The sequence below is a fragment of the Lepidochelys olivacea genome, assembly GCF_965140295.1.
Source record: "Lepidochelys olivacea isolate rLepOli2 genome assembly, chromosome: 13".
In the NCBI taxonomy this organism is placed as follows: domain Eukaryota; kingdom Metazoa; phylum Chordata; order Testudines; family Cheloniidae; genus Lepidochelys; species Lepidochelys olivacea.
The window spans coordinates 38,876,965-38,894,584 of NC_140423.1; the positions used below are offsets into that span (position 1 = coordinate 38,876,965).

The window sequence follows — 17,620 nt, forward strand, 5'->3', positions numbered from 1 at the left end:
CTCCCCCCGCAGAGGGTAGTCAAGATAATTATAGATTGAAAACAAGAGATGATACCCACTGGGGAGCTTTCACTGTTACAGCTGGTGAGAAGGTGTGAAAATTGGACAGGTGGGTGAGCCCAGGGGGCTAAAACTGGGGTGAAAAAACAACATTGGTGTGACTTTCACTTGTGGAAACTTCCCCTTTTCAGCCCACGTTGTTTGTTTGTTTGTTGGTCGGTTTTCCCCAGAGATTCAGCCAGGAAGGTCCCAAAGCTCAGAAAAGATTGAGGCCTCCTGGGGGCTCTTTTTGAGAACCTGCTGTGCGGGAGGGTGAAGAAGACAACTTTAGGGCTGTCCTGGAACTGGGGATAGAACCCAGGAGTCCTGACTCTCAACCACGCAGGATGGATAGATTGATAGTGGGTGTATTCGGGGATAGATAGATGTCCTGTACCTAGGTGCACACAAGTATCATGTCTCCTTCTAGCCATTATTCTTTCTTTTAACGTCTGCTGGCAGTTTGTCTTTATTATACAAAGGGTTTCTTCTGGTTCTCGCTCCTGTGAAGGTGGTGAGAAGTAGTTGGGTGGTTCCTCGCACCATGACTGGTGGTGGAATGTCCACTGCAATTTGACCTGTTTAGAACTCATCAATTCGTGGAGTTTTAGGGCAGAAGAAGGGATCACCGTGATCGGCACGTCCCCCAGCGATTCCTGGCCCAAGCCCCCACTTTCTGGTCGAGCAGAGCAGTTAGAAAGAGAGGCCAAAGCTGGCTTTAAGGACTCTGTGTCATGGAGAGTCCACCAGAATCCAGAAATAAGGACTGTAACCACCAAAATACTGTAAAATTGGGAAAGCCAGCTGGGAGTGAATATTTCATCCTCAGTGAACTTCCCCTGGACTTGTCAGTGTCCCAGAGAGGCAGATTGAAGAGCCCAGAATCCGAGGTGTATGGTTTGAAAGATCTGTTTGCACAGAAAGGGCAGGGACCGGAGGAGAAAGCGCGCGTGTTGAGTTATCTCATCCATCCATGACTCATGGAGGGCTCTTCCCTAGCTTTAATGAATGGTCTTGTCATCAAACAGAGGAAGGGACTTAGGGAGCTGGCTTTGGTTCCCAGATCTCCCACAGGCTCCCCCTGTCACCTTGGGGAAGCCACGTCATCTCTCCAGGCCTCAGTTTCCCCATCTGTTCAACAACAGTACTGATGCTCACTTCACACTGGAGAGCTGAGGAGGGCTGGACTCACATTGTGAGGCGCGTGGGGAATATTTCTGCCTTATAAAGGACCAGAGTCTCCTCTCAGCATCACTTGCACAAAACCAGAGCTAGTCCTCTGGAGTTGCTCCAGGTTTACACTGGAACAGCCGAGGTCAGAATCCCATTTCTCGTGTTTTTCGTCCATCGCTCCGACACCACTTCACAATGGAAAGATAAAGGGCGAGAGAAGGTCTGCGACAGGCCCACGGTCCCACAGCAGCTGGGAATAGAACCTCAGAGTCCTGACTCCTTTCCCAGTGAATTGGCCACTGGGCCAGGCAGCCATCAGGCCACAGAGGGAGGTGGATGGACGGATGTAGGTAGATCAGTGGCCGGTTTTCAGAGTTTCCCCTTTTGATGGTTTCTCTCATATTCTCTTTCTTTTTCCAGCGACCCGCACAGCCCCCTCCGTCTTCCCCCTGGTTCCCTGCTGCAGCAAGACCGGCAATGTGCCCCCGGACACCAGCTTGGCCTGCCTCGTAACTGGCTATTTGCCATCACCAGTGGACATCAAGTGGAATTCTGGCCAAGTGACCAAGGGGGTCAAAACTTTCCCAGAGGTGACGATGAGCAATGGGCTCCACACCCAGAGCAGCCTGCTGATCCCCTCCGACAGTTCCCGGCAGGGCAACCCCTACCAGTGCGACGTGACGCATCAAGGCACAGGGAAGACAGTGTCCGGGAAGTTCCCTCAGGAATGTAAGACATGCGGCGGGGGGAGGAGGGGGCAGCCAGGCTGAGATTTTCAAAGCGCCTAGAGGGTCTGGGAGCCAGTTAATCTTAATCCACATCCCGTAGGTGCCTTTGGAAAAATCTCACCCTGCAAGAGTGGGGAAAGTTTGGCCCCGTGTTGAAACACACTGAGCCCCGGTGCTTTGTCATTGCAGAACTCCCGCCCCCAGCGCCCCTCTCCGTGGGCCCTGGAATGAGGGAAACCTCAGGGTGAAATGCACCCCTGGGCAGAGACCTATGTTCCACTAAAGGGGAGGATTTTCAGCCCTGCCTAAAATATTTAGGCCCCCGGTTCCCCTGGGCACTTGGCACGTAAATCCCTCAGGCACCTTGGGAAATCTTAGACACGCAGCTGGTCTGAAATGGCACCGAAGCCTCATGCTGCCCTTCTGTACAGGGGAAATCTTCGGCTTACTGCCTTACTCCCTCACCCTCACCCAAACCCAAACCCAGACCCAGACTCCTCCCACTGCGGGGGTAGAACAAAGCCCATTCGCTGCTTCAGTCCAAAGGCCAGGTTTGTTCACACACAAGGACTCAAAGCAAAACCAGTGGAACTCAGAGCACAGGCTCCCAGCCACCCGGGGTCCCCCCAGCGTTCAGCCGGCTGGATGGGGAGCACACTCCCCCTTTCCCACTAGGTCCCCTTTCCCGCATGTTTCCTAGCCCTCCTGCCTGGTCCGCATCTAGAGACTTCCCCCTCAGGTGCTTTCCTCAGCACTGAGCCAGAAGCTTTCCCTTATATAGACTGCAGCAAGCAGCCCCATGAAACGCCAATTCCCAGCAACCACTGGCCCTAACGGGGCTACACCCGCTTACAAGCTAGCACTCGCTTACACCTCTTTGTCATGGAGCTGTGTGTGTTTCTTGCACTCCGGCTGTTCTCGGGCATCTTTTGAAATGGATACAACCCCAGAGCAGCAAACCTAGGCATTCTGGGGTCAGAACTTGAACGGGTGTAAATCGACTGATCTCCACGGAAGTCAGTGGCCCTGTGCCGACTTACATCAGCTGAGGATTTGACCCTTTTTCCGTAGTCAGACACAGTCAGTCCTCTCCCAGGTTTTCTTCTGATGCCATGTCATGCTCTACAGCACCACAGTCCCCCTTAAACAGGACATTAATTGAGGAAAAGAAGTTCAACCAAACACAGCTCAAGTTCCAGCTTTGTCCCTGCTGTTTACCAGGGAGAACACACTCCAGCAGCATGTGCAGAAAGAATGCACGGAGGCATTCAGTATTTGCCTAAATGATTTAAGGGCCCTGTTCCCATTTGTTTTAATCCCTTACATGGCTGTGAAGTTAATCCCTAGAGGCTGAATAAAGTATGCAGTGTAAACACAGCACAACAAGGTGGGGTTTTTGCCAGTGCTGGGAGGACTGTAGAGTTAGCACTCTCTCGGGAAGGGGAGTGGGGATCTACAGAGAGTGACGCTGGACTGTGTTTTCCCCTCTCTCTGCTCTCAGTGTGTGGTTTGACAATGCCACCCCAGGTTCACCTCCTGGTCCCCACCTGCGAGGACAGCGCCACAGAGAGCCAGCTGGAGCTGGTTTGCCTCCTCCTGAGCTTCAGCCCCGACAAAGCCAATGTGAAATGGCTGGTGAATGGAAAGGAGAGGAGCCCCCCCACCCCGGCCTTTTCCTCTGCAATGGGCACAGATGGCTCCTACATGGGGCAGAGCCGCATGACCGTCACCAGGCAGAGCTGGGAGAGGGGGGACGTCTACACCTGTCAAGTGACCCACCCAGCAGTGGGAACAGAGCTCTCCATGCACAACACCAGCAAGTGCTTGGGTGAGGGGCTACACCCGTGCATGGGGGGGAGGTGGGGTGGAGAGTTACTCAGAAACCAGCCCTGCCTAAGGCTGCACCTAGACCCCAGTGTGATGGGAGACATAGGAGTACCACAGAGAAATTGATACTGTAGGTGGATGGGAAGAGAAAGAGATATAATGGGGGGATGGATGGATGGATGGGATGGATACTACCAGTGTTCTGATGGGGATGGATGGGTGGATAGATTAGATTAGATTTCAATAGTCTTTTTCTGCCTTTCCACATTATTTATGCTGGTCAATGACATCTCTTTGAATTTCTCAGCCTGCCTCAGAAGTTCACTTGACCCAACCATCTACTTAACCAAACCCTCCTATGAAGACGTCATCAAAAATTCTGGTCATGTTACCTGTTTAGTTTTGGGTTATGATTTAGCAGCCAGCAGAATCGCATGGAAAGTGGATGGGCAAGTCAGCTCTGCGGCGAAGACAGAAACTCTCAAGAAGAACAGCAACGGGACCACCAGCCTTGTCAGTTCTCACCCTGTGTCACTGGCCCAATGGGGACAAGGCACCATATTTACCTGCAAAGTGACCACACTCTGTTCTGGAGAACTAACCCAGGACATAACCATGAGCAATACAGGTGAGTAGCCTTGGCATCTCAAAGGGAAAGGCAAACTCCAGTCATTATTAATTGGGATTAGAGGGTGAAACTCACCCCGCACAAGTCCTAGGCAGCCTCTAAGTCCCAGTTAACCCCCCGAGAAGTAGGACTTTAGCGGAGCCCAGGCCCTCAGCAGAGGGGTGTATTGCAGGTATAATTATTATTTCTCCTATGAATCTTTCATTCTCTATCTCTCATTAATTTCCACTTGCACAGTTTCCCCAGTATTCCCTGCTTTATCATTAATTTCCTGATTCTCCAAGAATTTCACTCCCTCTGCTCCCTGGGATCCAGCGATGTGGCCTGTTAGGGACTCTGGTCTGATGTGCATATGTACTTCTTACCTCTGGAAATCAGGCTGGTGCTTGTCGCTGGCATCTAGTCTTTCAGGGATATTTCTGATGAGAATCTCTAAGTCTCCAGTGGAGTTAGGTGCCGAAATCCCATTGAAATACCCAAGGTGTCCAAGTCCCTTAGCCAGCCTTTGAAAAATCTCAGTTGTGTTGAATTTTGTTGTGAGCGTTTGAAGGAGGGAAGAGGCTCCATCTGAGTGAGCAAATGGGTTGGTGACCCAATGTCATGATGATGCATGGTGGAGACTTGGGGTGAAGAGGAGATAATGTGGTTCAAGGTTTGGGGTGAGGGTTCAGATTTGGGACACAGGACTCGCTCAAAGCCCCTTATCCATCTGCTTTACTGTAAAACCAAGCTGAGGATAACAATTAGGATGATGATCTCGAAGGGGATGAAGATGATGTCGATGACAATGAAGAAGGAAATGAAGATGCTGAAGGAGAAAAAAAGAAAGAATGTTAGAATGCTGGAGAAGATGAAGATAAGGAGGAAGGAAGTGATTACAAAAACAAGGGAGGTGAAGAAGATGAATATGATGATGTTAAGTTGTTGCCGTTGAAGGTTGAGGATCTGGAAGTTCACTGTGCATTCTGCGGGGAAGGCTTTGGAGTTCAGTTGAGTCTTTGGGTGAAGATCCAGGCTCTTTGAGTTTCAAGGGAGATGATGCTCAAGGGTTGGGTTTTTATTTTGCCTGGTTTTTAGCTTCACACGTACCCTGAACAACTGCCCTCCCTGGCCCATTCACACAGTGATAGCTGCTGGATCTAAGTCCGTAACTTAGACAGACAAACCAAATCTTATTCTTCTCTTGCCCCTCTTCCTTTTCATTTAGGCATCAGTAAGAAGGAGCCCACAGTCACTGTCTCCCAAGCCTACCACGAAGACATCTCCGGGAACAGAGTCTCATTGACTCTCATCTGCGAAGCTAGTGGCTTCTACCCTGAAGAGATCAGCATGTCATGGTTGAAGAACAACGCCCCGGAACTCAAGCCCAGTTACAACAATGGCCCTGTGTCAGGAAGTGGCACTTTCTCTGCCTACAGCGTCCTGAAGGTTGAGCCAAGTCAAGAACAAGGAAATTACACCTGTGTGGTGCATCACCCGGCCATGGAAGAGCCCAAGAGGGTTGTGCAAAAGGTGTTCCTCGGTAAGTGGGTTCTCAGAGTCAGGTATTAATTTGGGGATGTTCACATGTGTTCTTATTCCGTCCAGCCAATGGCATAAACAACCGCATGACTCCATGTGAGCCCTGGTGGGGGGAGGGGGCGTGGCAATGAAGGATTTCTTTCTCCGTTATGATGTCATCTTTGGTGAAACCAAGATTTATTGCAACCTGAGCTGGGTGGGAACCTCCCCTCCACTCCAGTGCAGGAGAGTTCCCTGTATTCCCAAGGCATTATCCAGTCCGAAATGCCCCAAGTAATGGGGATCCCACCCCACCTCTGGAGGAGATGATTCTGCAGCTTCATAGACCCCATCACCACTAACGGAAATGCAGGAAAACTGTCCGAAGTGCAAGAGGGAATTTAAGGGAGGGTGCAGAATGTAATCTCATTGGGCTGTGATTTGGCCAAGACATTGGGATGGATACTCTTGCTCTTGGGGAAGGTTCACAGAGGACTTTCATGGCAGGGAGGTGGTTCACTGAAAAATTTCTTTCCTTCTTAACCGTGGATCCCCCTGGGAGTTGTTTGCTCCACACTTGGACATGGATTCCCAAGGTGGTTGATTCACAATTTTGTCCTTACTGTCCCTTTTTATTCCTCAAATTTGTTGCTGACACATTAGGAATGTCTTCATGGATCTGCAGCCATGACAGGCACCCAATTAAAATCTGTTCTCAAGGAAAAGATGAGCTGGGGTGGGGCAGATTCCATATCGGATTCAGAAGCTGACGAATTCATGCAAACAAAGGAGAGAAACCCCTCAGCTCCATTGCGCCACAGTGGGGCTTGGACGTCCATATGAATTTGGAATCCCAGCTCCAGCAGCATCCACTTTAGAAACTAATCTCATGAGCGACACCATGCATATCCTTCACACAACATTCAATAGAGGACATTGACCCCGGGTGCCAGGACTCCCGTCAGTCTGGGCTTCCCTGCTGAGATTTCTAAAGTGATTCGAGGTCTCCCCTCCCGCATTGGCTTGCGGTGGGAGTTGCGGGACTCATGACCTGAGGAACCTCGGCGGGCCATGGGTGTGCAATATAAATGGCCCTTCTGCCTGTGCAGAGGGTAGGGTTTAGGGAACAGAAGTTCCATCCTGAGCCGTGGGTGCAGTGTGGGGTCTAGTGGTTAGGGCAGGAGGATCTGGGTGCCAGTCATGACCGTGGGCAGGTCATTTGTCCTTTGTACCAGCTGCCATCTCTGGAAAAGAGGAATAACTGTATTGAGCTCAGGTGGGTCATCAAGCTCATGAATTTCTGTCTGGAAGGACCCTGAGTTGAGCAACCAGGGCAGCTCTGTCCCTGGCCATGTTTTCCGCAATGGGGCTTTCTCCCAACAAAGCCGGAGACCTTCAGATTTGCTCCTGACACCGAGAGACCCAAATAAGCATAATTGGACCCAGGAATCCCAATCTCTTGGTTGGTTGGAAAATCTCAGCCATTTTCTCCACTGCTCCATAAGATGAGGGTCCCGCCCCTTCTACCAGGGAACCCAATGGCCTATTTCCACCTCCAATGACCCTCAGCCCCTTTCCCAAACAGCCCCTGGGCTTTGTGCCCCTGAGAGAGAGGCACTCAGTTACCACCTCGTGCCTGTTGAAATATTTGCTCAGCCCAGCCCTCAACGCTGCCTCCTGCCCCCCACCAGGTGTCAGCAACTGTAATCGACACCCTCTGGAGGTCTCTCTCCTTCCCCCTTCCCTGGAGGACCTCTACATAGGGCAGAACGCCACCATCAGTTGTTTGGTGAGCAGCATGGAGACCCCCGGAAGCCTGGAGGTCTCCTGGAACCGGGGTAGTGGGGGCCCGTTGGCCGTGGTCTCCAGGGAGCCAGTGCTGCAGGAAGATGGCACCTACAGTGCAACCAGCATCCTGCGGGTGTGCGTGGAGGAGTGGCAGGCGGGGGAGGAGTTCACCTGCACCGTGAAGCACCAAGACATCCCGTCGGCCATTGTCAAGAGCATCCGCAAGAGTCACAGTAAGAGCTCAGCCTTTCCCCTGTAGGGGGCGCCAGCTGCCATCCGGCTGCAGGCTTGGGAGAGTGGCTGGCTCAGGATGTGGGGAATGGAGACGGGACCTTCTGTCTCTAGCTGTGATCCGGCTTGAGGTCTTTGGGACTGGGAGTCACAGATTTGTGGTTGGGATGAAACAGGCAAATTTATGAGACAGAAGGGGACAGAGTCAGGACTCCTGGGTTCTTTTTCTGTCTCTGGGAGGGGAGTGGGATGTCGTGGGTTAGAATAGGGAGACTGGAAGCCATGAGTCCTGAGTTCTAGCCCCTTTTCAGGGAAGGTATTTGGATCTGGTGGGTTAGTGTGGGCCGAACTCCTGGATTGTATCCATGGGTCTGGGTCGGGAGTGGGGGGTCTCGTGGGATATAGCAGGGAGATGAGGGTGGAGGATGGTAGCCAGGACTCCTGGGTGCCAATCCTTCGCATCAACCCTTTGCTGTTTCTCATGGCAGTGGTTTCCCTCCGGGCCCCTTCTGTCTACATCTCCCCTCCTCACGCTGAGGAGCTGGCTCTCCGGGAATCGGCCACCATCACCTGCCTGGCCTCCGGCTTCCGGCCCAGAGACATCTTGGTGACATGGACCCAGCAGGACCGGCCCGTGCCCCAGGAAGCCTACACCAACATCGGCCCCGTCCGGGAGGCCGGGAAGGAGGAGCGCTACTTCATCTACAGCAAGCTCAATGTCTTGGCATCTGAATGGGAGCGGGGGGACACGTACGCCTGCGTGGTGGGGCACGAGGGTCTGCCCATGACCTTCATCCACCGGAGCGTGGACAAAGCCTCCGGTAAACCCACCGCCGTCAATGTTTCTGTGATCTTGTCCGATACTGACATCACCTGCTACTGAGGAGCAGAGCCGCGTGGGCTCCTCACGGCGTATCTGAGATGGCCAGGGAACCTCGTGGGGTCTGGGATTCGTCTTAGCCTGTGTGTAAAGCTGTGGGAGCTCTGGTGTACGGAGTGTGGCTGTGTGTGGAATATGCCCAAATAAAAATGCAGCATGCCAGAGTTTGTGATGAAGGGTGTGTCTTCTGGCGGAGACTGTCTCTGTGTCTCATCCACCCATCCACACTTCCTCCCACAATATCTAGATGTATCCCCCCACCTTTCTTTCTTTCTTTCTTTCTTTCTTTCTTTCTTTCTTTCTTTCTTTCTTTCTTTCTTTCTTTCTTTCTTTCTTTCTTTCTTTCTTGCCATCCTCCTTTCCTTATGGATTGTCTACGTCAATTCATTCTTCCACAGGATCTATCCATCCATCCTACCCTCTGCAGTACCTGTTTCCTTGATTGCACAATATCCGTCCATCCATGCATGCAAAATTATGCAATCTCCTCTCTGCATCCATCCATCCATCCTCATGCAGTGTCATGTTTCTACCTGCCCATCCCTCTGCAGTGAGTTGCTATCTATCCATTATTATTCATGATATTGCAGCTCCTACATCTCCTGACTGATGTCAGGGCCCCATTGCATGGGCCTGTACGAACACACGCAGAACAAATGTCCTGGAACCAAGGAGCTGATATTTTGGCACAAAGGGATTAAAATTGGGAAGCTAAAAGGGAATGAGACACCCAACTCCCATTCAATTCTGAGTTCATTTCACTGGCACCTAATTTCCTAAGAGTCCTTTAAAGTCCCCAGCCCAAGTGGCTTGTCTCGGGTCACACTGCAGGTCAGTGGGAGAGGTGGGAATAGAGCCCTGATCCCCCATCTCCAAGACTTGTTTTGTAACTATTGCACCTGTCTCACAATGTAGCCCTAGCCACTCTGGCATGAGATCCCTTAGGAGATGTGTCCTCACTTGACCACATAAGGTTAGAGGCAGAGCGCCCAGGAATTTGGTGTTATGTCTTCAGGGAGATAGGCAGGAGGGTGAGACTGAGTTAGGAGCCTTCATTCCTCCCAGCTCTGTCCCTGGATGTATTAACATGGGGGTGGTGTGCAGGGGAAGTGATTTCACCTCTGCGTACGGGGTTAGGGAGACCAAAACCGGAATACAGCATTCAGTTCTGGAGTCAACACAGAGTGACAGTCAGAAAAGGTAACAATGGTAGGAACCATTAGGAAAGGGACAGATATTAAGACGGTAAATCTCATAATGCCACTGTATAAATCCATGGTATGCCCACAGCTTGAATACTGCATGCAATTCTGGTTGCCCCATCTCAAGAAAGATGTATTAGAAATGGAGAAGGTACAGAGAAAAGGGACAACATTGATCACGGGGATGGAACAGCTTCCGACTGAGGAGAGATTAGACAGGCTGGGACTTTTCATCTTAGAAAAGAAATGACTAAGGGGGATATGACAGAGGTCTATAAAATCATGGCGGGTGTGGAGAAAGTAAATCAGGAACTGTTATTTTCCCCTTCACATAATACAAGAACCTGGGTCACCCAATGAAATTAAATGGCAGCTGGTTTCAAACAAACACAAGAAAGAACTTCTTCACACAACAGAGTCAACATGTGGAAGTAGTTGTCAGGGATGTTGTGATGGCCCAAAATATAAGTGGGTTCAAAAAGGAAATTAGGTAAGTTCCTGGAGGATAAGTCTGCTAAAGGGAACCCATGAGCACAGAGCGGTGTGGCCTAGTGCCCATGGTCAATATATCAGCCCTGAAGTGCAGGACTTTGTTTTCTTGGGGCTAGAGTCAATATAGCAGCCCTTGAGTGTAGGGGAGTGTGGCCTAGCGGCCAGAGTGAATAGAGAGGACCTCAAATGCAGGGCAGTGTGGTAATGGCCAAACCCAGGGGCTGTCACCGGAGGGGATGAGGCAAGGGCAGTGGGACACGGGCTCACCTGAGCGCTCATCTAGTCCCGGCCCCTGCACTCACGGCAGGACTAAGTATTATCTAGACCACCCATGACAGGTGTTTGTCTAACCTGCTCTTCAACATCTCCAGTGATGGAGATTCCACAACCGCGCTAGTCAATTTATGCCAGTGCTTCACCACCCCGACAGGAAGTTTTTTCTAGTGTCCAACCGACCCCTCTCTTGCTGCAATTTAAGCCCATTGCTAATTGTCCTACCCTATGAGGTTAAGGAGAGCAATTTTTCTCCTTCCTCCTTGAAAGAACCTTTTATGTTCTTGAAAGCTGTTATCATGTCCCCTCTCAACCTTCTCTTTTCCAGCCTCAACAATCCCAATTTTTAATCCTCCCTGAAAGCTCATGTTTTCTAGACTTCTAATCATTTGTGTTGCTCTTTTGTGACTGTCTCCAATTTGTCCACATCTTTCCTGAAATGTGGCACCCAGAACCGGACACAATACTCCAGTTGAGGCCTAATCAGCACGGAGTAGAGCGGAAGATTGTTCCTTCCCAAGTGGAGTACTTTGCATTTGTCCTTATTGAATTTCATCCTTTTTACTTAGAATCATAGAATCATAGAATATCAGGGTTGGAAGGGACCTCAGGAGGTTATTTAGTCCAACCCCCTGCTCAAAAGCAGGATCCATCCCCAATTAAATCATCCCAGCCAGGGCTTTGTCAAGCCTGACCTTAAAAACTTCTAAGGAAGGAGATTCCACCACCTCCCTAGGCAACGCATTCCAGTGTTTCACCACCCTCCTAGTGAAAAAGTTTTTCCTAATATCCAACCTAAACCTCCCCCACTGCAACTTGAGACCATTACTCCTTGTCCTGTCCTCTTCCACCACTGAGAATAGTCTAGAACCATCCTCTCTGGAACCACCTCTCAGGTAGTTGAAAGCAGCTATCAAATCCCCCCTCATTCTTCTCTTCCGCAGACTAAACAATCCCAGTTCCCTCAGCCTCTCCTCATAACTCATGTGTTCCAGACCCCTAATCATTTTTGTTGCCCTTCGCTGGACTCTTTCCAATTTATCCACATCCTTCTTGTAGTGTGGGGCCCAAAACTGGACACAGTACTCCAGATGAGGCCTCACCAATGTCGAATAGAGGGGGACGATCACATCCCTCGATCTGCTCGCTATGCCCCTACTTATACATCCCAAAATGCCATTGGCCTTCTTGGCAACAAGGGCACACTGCTGACTCATATCCAGCTTCTTGTCCACTGTCACCCCTAGGTCCTTTTCCGCAGAACTGCTGCCTAGCCATTCGGTCCCTAGTCTGTAGCTGTGCATTGGGTTGTTCTGTCCTAAGTGCAGGACCCTGCACTTATCCTTATGGAACCTCATCAGATTTCTTTTGGCCCAATCCTCCAATTTGTCTAGGTCCCTCTGTATTCTATCCCTGCCTTCCAGCGTATCTACCACTCCTCCCAGTTTAGTATCATCCGCAAATTTGCTGAGAGTGCAATCCACACCATCCTCCAGATCATTTATGAAGATATTGAACAAAACCGGCCCCAGGACCGACCCCTGGGGCACTCCACTTGATACCTGCTGCCAACTAGACATGGAGCCATTGATCACTACCCGTTGAGCCCAACAATCTAGCCAACTTTCTACCCACCTTATAGTGCATTCATCCAGCCCATACTTCTTTAACTTGCTGACAAGAATACTGTGGGAGACAGTGTCAAAAGCTTTGCTAAAGTCAAGAAACAATACATCCACTGCTTTCCCTTCATCCACAGAACCAATAATCTCATCATAGAAGGCGATTAGATTAGTCAGGCATGAACTTCCCTTGGTGAATCCATCCTGGCTGTTCCTGATCACTTTCCTCTCATGTAAGTGCTTCAGGATTGATTCTTTGAGGACCTGCTCCATGATTTTTCCGGGGACTGAGGTGATGCTGACTGGCCTGTAGTTCCCAGGATCCTCCTTCTTCCCTTTTTTAAAGATTGGCACTACATTAGCCTTTTTCCAGTCATCCGGGACTTCCCCCGTTCGCCACGAGTTTTCAAAGATAATGGCCAATGGGTCTGCAATCACAGCCGCCAGTTCCTTTAGCACTCTCGGATGCAACTCGTCTGGCCCCATGGACATCCAGCTTTTCTAAATAGTCCCTAACCACCTCTTTCTCCACAGAGGGCTGGCCATCTATTCCCCATGTTGTGATGCCCAGCGCAGCAGTCTGGGAGCTGACCTTGTTCGTGAAGACAGAGGCAAAAAAAGCATTGAGTACATTAGCTTTTTCCACATCCTCTGTCACTAGGTTGCCTCCCTCATTCATTAAGGGGCCCACACTTTCCTTGGCTTTCTTCTTGTTGCCAACATACCTGAAGAAACCCTTCTTGTTACTCTTGACATCTCTCGCTAGCTGCAGCTCCAGGTGCGATTTGGCCCTCCTAATTTCATTCCTACATGCCCGAGCAATATTTGTATACTCCTCCCTGATCATATGTCCAGCCTTCCACTTCTTGTAAGCTTCTTTTTTATGCTTAAGATCCGCTAGGATTTCACCGTTAAGCCAAGCTGGTCGCCTGCCATATTTACTATTCTTTCAACACATCGGGATGGTTTGTCCCTGTAACCTCAACAGGGATTCCTTGAAATACAGCCAGCTCTCCTGGACTCCTTTCCCCTTCATGTTAGTCCCCCAGGGGATCCTACCCATCTGTTCCCTGAGGGAGTCGAAGTCTGCTTTCCTGAAGTCCAGGGTCCATATCCTGCTGCTTACCTTTCTGCCCTGTGTCAGGATCCTGAACTCAACCAACTCATGGTCACTGCCTCCCAGATTCCCATCCACTTTTGCTTCCCCCACTAATTCTTCCCAGTTTGTGAGCAGCAGGTCAAGAAAAGCTCCCCCCCAGTTGGCTCCTCTAGCACTTGCGCCAGGAAATTGTCCCCTACGCTTTCCAAAAACTTCCTGGATTGTCTATGCACCGCTGTATTGCTCTCCCAGCATATATCAGGAAAATTAAAGTCACCCATGAGAACCAGGGTGTGCGATCTAGTAGCTTCTGCAAGTTGCTGGAAGAAAGCCTCATCCACCTCATCCCCCTGGTCCAGTGGTCTATAGCAGACTCCCACCACTACATCACTCTAGTTGCTCACACTTCTAAACTTAATCCAGAGACACTCAGGTTTTTCTGCAGTTTCGTACCGGAGCTCTGAGCAGTCATACTGCTCCCTTACATACAGTGCTACTCCCCCACCTTTTCTGCCCTGCCTGTCCTTCCTGAACTTCAGAACATTTCTCCACTTTGTCCAGATCATTTTGAATTTTAATCCTAACCTCCAAAGCACTTACAACCCCTCCCAGCTTGGTATCGTCCACAAACTTTATAAGTGTGTTCTCTATGCCATTATCTAAATCATTGATGTCATGTTAGATGAAGATATTGAACAGAACTGGTCCCAGAACTGATCCCTGTGGGACCCCACTCATTATTCCCTTCCATCATGACTGTGAACCACTGATAACTACTCTCTGGGAATGGTTTTCCAACCAGTTATACACCCACCTCATAGTAGTTCCATCTAGTCTGCATTTACCTAGTTTGTTTATGAGAAGGTCACATGAGACTGTATCAAAAGCCTTCCTAAAGTCAAGATATACCATGTCTATCGCTTCTGCCCTATCCACAAGGCTTGTTCCCCTGTCAAAAAAAGCTATCAGGTTGGTTTGACACGATTTGTTCTTGACAAATCCACGCTGTTACTTATCACCTTATTTTCTTCTACATGTTTGCAAATTGATTGCTTAATTATTTGCTCCATTATCTTTCCGGGTACAGAAGTTAAGCTGATTGGTCTGTAATTCCCCAGGTTGTCCTTATTTCCATTTTTATAGATGGGCACTAGATTTGCCCTTTTCCAGTCTTCTGCAATCTCCTCCAACTTCCATGACTTTTGAAAGATAATCGCTAATGGCTCTGATATCTCCTCAGTCACTTCCTCGAGTATTCTGCGATGTGTTTCATCAGGCCCTGGTGACTTGAAGACATCTAACATGACTAAGTAATTTTTAACTTGTTCTTTCCCTATTTTAGCCTCTGATCCTACCTCATTTTCACTGGCATTCACTACGTTAGACATCCAATCGACACCAACCTTGTTGGTGAAAACGGAAACACAGAGGTCATTAAGCACCTCTGCCATTTCCGCATTGTCTGTTATTGCTTTCTTCCCCTCACTGCAACTTGCTGACCTTAGACGGGTGGGAGATACCACTCCCTCCATCTCCCTGGGTCACTTGCTACCGGGCTTCCTGAAGCTGCAGTCCATATCACTTTGGGGTCTGCGAGCTCCTCGGAGCAGGTAATTCCCTGGGACTCCGACTGCAGCTGGTCAGCTGAAGGCAACAGGTCCCAGGTCTGTGTCTCGAGATGTCCACCTTCCACAGGCAAGGGCTGTAATGGCTCCTGGGTTGGAGCCTCAACCAAGTGTCCTTCCTCCTTGGCGGTCAGTGCAGAGTGAGCTGGCCTGCTCTTCTTCCTACCAGCACAGCATTTGGAGCTTGCTTAGCATGGTGTGAGGTGAAGGACTTCCTCCACCCCTAGGGTGTGATTAACCCTTTCCTGGCTAGTGCGGGTATGCACACCCTGCCACCAGCACAAGATCTGGAAGGGAAGCATTGGAATGAACTGGCATTGGCTGGAAGATGCCGCTGTTGGATGGGGGGTGCATGGCCTCATTGAGCTATGAATTGGCAGGTCTCAGCCCAGCTCTGTTGCTGGCCTGGGGAGGGGAATCGCATGCTCGGGGTGGCTGGGGTGTGTAAAGGAGCCAAAGGGAGTGAAATTTAATGGAAGTTGGGGCTGAAATCCCTGAGGCTGCTGTGAGAATTGCAGCCTGTGACGGGGGGTCTCCCCCTGCAGCCTGCCCGGTCTCCCCTGGCAGAGACCCTCTGTCTCTGGCCCTGGACAGGGATCTCCTGCCCAGAGCCCAGATCGGAGCTCCCCGCTGTGCCCACTCAGCTCCCTGGGTTAACGAAGAGGCCTCTCTAACTGGCACGTTTGTCTCATCCCCAGCTCCTCACTGCCTAGTGGAGGACCAAGGCATCTCTGTTGAAGGAGGAGAGGAGGAATCTGACGGTCTCTGGACACCTGTTGCCTTCATTGCTCTCTTCCTGCTCAGCCTGTTGTACAGCACCGGCGTCACGCTGCTTAAGGTAAGAGCAACAGCTACCTTCATGGTCCCGCGTCACCGCTGAGAGCAACAACCCGTGCTCAAGAATCGATCCCACGTCATCAGCATGCAGCCAGCCGCCATCACCATCACCATCACCACCCATAGTCAGTGATTGTCAGAGGCCAGAGCCAAGGGCTAGAGCCACAGTCAGGAATTGGAGCCCAGGGTTAGGCGCATGGCTGGACCCAGACGGGAAAAAGGCAGGAGCTGGGCTGGACCCAGACGGGAAAAAGGCAGGAACAGGGCTGGAACAAGCAGTCACAGCTGCTATCGCAGCCCTGGGGAAATTCTTTGGGCAGCTGCTTAACTTCTGCTGGGCTCATGAACCGGGCTGCTGACTCTGCCAAGCAATCAGGGGGGAGCCAATCAGGCAGCCTTCTCCAGGCCAGGTGCGCACGTCAGGTTGCCTGGGACTGGCTCTGCTGCCAGCCCTGATTCCTGACAGTGACCAACGATCAATGAGAGAGAATCAGGAGCGATTACTTATTAATAATCCACCACCCGTCATCACTAATTAACGAGCTGACATCAAGGTTAATATGGCAGTGATCAACACACGAGAATGAACAGTCTATTATCAATTCCAATTATTTATCACTGAGAAATCAATAATCACGGATTGGCTATCCCTGGTCAGTACGGAGTGATCTGTACTTAATGCTGAATAGCCATTAATCTGCAATTAATTATCAATAATCAACACTCACAGATCAGTAATTAATGTTAAAGAATCGAGGATCAAGCATCAATAAGCTGCTAATAATTATCAATTGATAAGAATCACTTGTCAATAATGAGGAATTAATGATCAATGACCAAAAATGAATGATCCCTAATTAAGAAGCAAGAGGAAATGTTCCAAGAGCAACGCTCAATGAGCGTCAATCAATAAGCACTCAGCCGTGACCTCCAAGGATCAGTGGTCGGGCCCAGAAGCACAAAGGGCCAGAGGTGCCCGTGAAGCCGGTTCTGTGCCGGGCCGCGTTGCAATGGGGCTGGTACCAGAAGCAGAGAGAATCAGCGAAGGCAGCTGCGGCTCCCCAGGGACTTGGTGTGAGGCACCCGGTGGGCAGTGGCCATTCCCTGAGGCGGTTTGGCAAGGCTGGTGTCTCTGTCTGGAAGATGAGCTCCAGCTCAACCCAGACATCCTGGCAGGATGCAGGCGTGGCTGGGCGAGGCTAGATGGTCCCAAGGGTCCCTTCTGGCCTTGCTCTCCCAGCCGAGGATGCTGCCCGTGAGCGGCACCGGCTGAACCCCTCTGCTCTCTGTGTCCCACAGGTGCGGTGAGTGCCCGGCTCCGGGCTCCTAGGAGGGGACAGCACTGCTTCGTCCTCTTCATTCCCTCCCTCCATCTTCAGCCCTCCTGGGCTCCGGCCCCCTCTCCGGACACCGGGAAAGACCATGTTCCACGGCAGCGCGGAGGGCGCGACAACGGCTGCTGAAGGGTCTGAGCTCCGCAGAACCCAGAGCAGGGAGGGCAGAGTCCTTCCCCGGATGTCCCCGTGGGGCAGCCCACGCTGGAGCTTGAGCTCAGCCCCGTGCCCCTCAATTCTCCACCGCCATCCCACGGCAGGGACTGGATTTCCTTGTGTGTCTGTGTGTGCAGGGCTGTAGTGTCCTGAGGTCTAGTCAACGTGGACTCTGGTGAGGGAGAA

General features: G+C 50.8%; 1 gene segment (V, D, J or C); it reads left to right on the forward strand.

The window, feature by feature from the left end:
- The first annotated feature begins 1,548 nt into the window (after positions 1-1,548).
- LOC311529935 (Ig mu chain C region membrane-bound form-like) lies at positions 1,549-17,407 on the forward strand. The segment is given in 9 exons: positions 1,549-1,558; positions 1,633-1,941; positions 3,442-3,768; positions 5,603-5,917; positions 7,587-7,916; positions 8,403-8,735; positions 15,806-15,945; positions 16,009-16,069; positions 17,244-17,407.
- The last annotated feature ends 213 nt before the right edge of the window (positions 17,408-17,620 follow it).